This window comes from Aegilops tauschii, chromosome 4 (genome assembly GCF_002575655.3).
Source record: "Aegilops tauschii subsp. strangulata cultivar AL8/78 chromosome 4, Aet v6.0, whole genome shotgun sequence".
Classification (NCBI taxonomy): domain Eukaryota; kingdom Viridiplantae; phylum Streptophyta; class Magnoliopsida; order Poales; family Poaceae; genus Aegilops; species Aegilops tauschii.
The window spans coordinates 159,611,957-159,615,513 of NC_053038.3; positions in this window are offsets into that span (position 1 = coordinate 159,611,957).

Below are 3,557 nucleotides of genomic sequence, written 5' to 3' on the forward strand. Positions count from 1 at the left end.
TGCAGATGATGCAATCGACCTCAAGTGGGAGTTCGACGAGGAACGTGGTCGTTACTATGTTTCTTTTCCTTATGATCAGTAGTGGAGCCCAGTTGGGACGATCGGGGATCTAGCATTTGGGGTTATCTTATTTTCATTTGGATTTGACCGTAGTCGGTCTATGTGTGGATTTTGGATGATGTATGAATTATATTTATGTATTGTGTGAAGTGGCGATTGTAAGCCAACTCTCGTTATCCCATTCTTGTTCATTACATGGGATTGTGTGAAGATGACCCTTCTTGCGACAAAACCACAATGCGGTTATGCCTCTAAGTCGTGCCTCGACACGTGGGAGATATAGCTGCATCGTGGGCGTTACATGTTGGTAATCAGAGCCATCCCCGACTTAGGAGCCCCCTGCTTGATCGAATCTCTGGCGTTGTGGAGTCTAGAACAAAAATGTTTTGAGTCTTAGGATTATATATATCGGAGAGTAGGATTCTTTTTACTCCTCAGTCCCTTCGTCGCTCTGGTGAGGTCTCCTGACGTAGAAGTTTTGACTCTTCTCTCCTCAAATTTCACAAAAAAAATTTAGGATCACGCGGGTATCTTAGAATCGTTCTGATGGTTTTGTGACGAGAACATTGTTCTTGGTGCCTCCTGACATTTAGGGGTTGTGGCAGTGTCCCGGGGAGTTGAGCTCCGAGGTGTTGTCGTCACAATATTATCGTTGCAGTTCTGGAATACCTGAGTTTCGCCGACATCGAAATCTCTTTTATGCAGTTGTTGGTGAGATCACCTCGACGCCACCCAATACTAGGGCGGGAGTTCGGGAGTATTGCCATAACTCGTATAACGGATGCTTTTCGAAGGTTGAGGTAAACGATTTCCGAAGGTTTCTTGGTTATGTGTTGTCGGATGGATACAGCTGGATCTAGGGATTGCTAGTTTGGGTGATATATTTTGTGTCCCCTATATCCCCAACACCAGATTGCATGACCAGAAAGTTTCAGGAGTTTATAAGTGGGAATTCAAGTAGCTCCTAGGATATCTTTCCGACAGACGCATGGTATGAGATTGGGGTTCGACGTCTTGTGGTCCGCCTTTCCACGGTTGGTTTTATAGTGGTCTCGTAGTGTCTTAAAGAGTCCTTGGCTATGCCGACTCGAGGACGCTTCGTATGTCATGTGCACTGCCTTGTACATGATGGTGCTGTACGATCGAGCCCGTGTGGGCCCCACCACGAAAACTTCATACAAAATCTCTATCATATGTTTGTTCCGGCTTATTCTGCAAGTCAATACTTTGTTTTTTTTTTGAATTGTGGTATTCGAGTTGCTTCGAAGTCAAATGTTGATTCCATACCTTTTTCTAAGTGGCTTCTCAACTTAATGGAAGTGTGATGATTTACTATGGAATTCATTCGTTCATCCTCGTTCGAATGTTTATTGTGAAGACTATATGTTGCAATTTCTATCCATTGATTCTACTTGTCTATTTGTCTATCAAGATGCTAACGGATGTCACCCTCTTCAGGATGGCTCCGCCAACGCGTCAGAATCCGGAATGCAATGAAGGGAGTCAGGCGAACCCTCCGCCACCACCTCCGCCTCCGGAGGCATGGCAAGCTATCATGGCAACCACCAACGCCAATGCTTAGATGATTCTGCAACTCTTGCAAGAATGCACCCAACGGCAAGGCAATCAAGGTCAAGGCAACAATCAGCCTCACTTCGCTACCCTCAACTAGTTTCTCGCAAATCAGCCCAAGTCTTTCAGCTACTGTGCCGAGGCCACAGATGCCGATGATTGGCTCGTGGACATCAACAAGCATTTTGAATGTAGCAATGTTAGGCCCGAGGACTCTGTCAAGTTCGCTTCTTTTCAGCTCAAGGACCAAGCTGCTGATTGGTATCAACAATACAAAGATTCCAGAGGAGGTCGTGTGATTACCTGGGATGATTTCCGTCGAGACTTCAAAGCTCACCACATTCCACAAAGTGTTGTTGAGAGCAAGCGTGAGGAGTTCCGCAATCTCAAGCAAGGCAACATGTCTGTGTATCAATTCAACATCTAGTTTCAGAAACTTGCTCGCTTTGCTAAACAAGACGTTCCTAATGAAAAGAGCATGATCTATCATTTCAGAGGTGGCCTTAGAGAGGACCTGCAGTTAGCTCTCGTTCTGTTGAGCCTACTCAGTTTGATCAATTCTATAACATGGCACTGAAGCAAGAGGCTGCTCAGCTCAAGTGTGAGGCTTCTAAGAAGAGAGTCAGAGATTCAGTTCAGTCTTCTTCTTCCTCACTTGTGGCTGCTAAGCAACAGAAGTTCTGGTTGCCTCCTCCTCCTCCGTTTCGTCAGCCTTACCAGCAGAAGAACAAAGGTGGCCATGGATCTTCCCACTCTTCCAACTCTGGTTATCAGAACAAGTCTCAGAATCAAGCTCCAAAGTTGAATGCTCCTTATCATCGTCCACTCTCAGAGGTGACTTGCAACAAGTGTCAGCAGAAAGGTCACTATGCTAACAAGTGCTTCAACCAAAGGCGCCTTCCGCCTCCTCCTCCTGTCAGATCTTCCAGCAATGCAGTGGTCAAGCATAATCCCAAGTCTGCTAAGGTGAACATGATGAATGCAGCTCAAGCGGAGGAATCTACTGATGTGATAATGGGTAATCTCTCAGTTAATGATATTCCTGCAAAAGTCTTATTTGATACTGGTGCTTCGCTTTGTTTCATGTCAAGACCGTTTTTTGCCAAGCATGAATTCACTTGTTCACATCTGAGTAAACCCATGGATGTCGTTTCTCCGGGTAAACGTTTGAGTTCTAGTTTGGTGGTTCCGGATGTTTCCATCAAGATGGGGAACTATAAATTTCTGTCTTCTCCAATTGTTCTTGGTGACTCGGATATTGATCTTATTCTCGGGATGGACTGGCTTTCTAAGCACAAGGCTCAACTTGATTGTGCTGCCAGGGAAATTCAATTGACACATTCTTCTGAGGATGTCATCGTCTATGCCGCTCGTGATGAAACCATTCGGTTATTTTCTCTCAATGAGAAGGGCGAATTGAATGCCATCTCTCAAATTCCAGTCGTTTGTGAGTACCAAGATGTCTTTCCAGAAGAGCTTCAGGGTATGCCTCCTCACCGGCCAGTTGAGTTTGTTATCAATCTTGAGCCGGGCACTGAACCCGTTTGCAAGCATCCATACAAGCTTGGACCCAAGGAGCTGAAGGAATTGAAGAAACAACTCGATGAACAAGAGTGTCTGGGTTTGATCAGTCCGAGTTCATCTCCGTGGGGTTGTGGTGTTCTTTTTGTCCAGAAGAAGGATGGCACGGACTGACTTTGTGTCGACTACCGTCCATTGAACAAGAAGACAATCAAGAACAAGTATCCACTTCCCAACATCAATGAGCTATTCGAGCAACTCAAAGGTGCTAAAGTATTCTCCAAGCTTGACCTTCGTATGGGTTATCATCAGATTCGCATTCGTGAAGAAGATATTCCCAAGACAACATTCAGAACAAGCTTTGGTTCTTATGAATATACTGTCATGTCTTTTGGCCTTGTCAA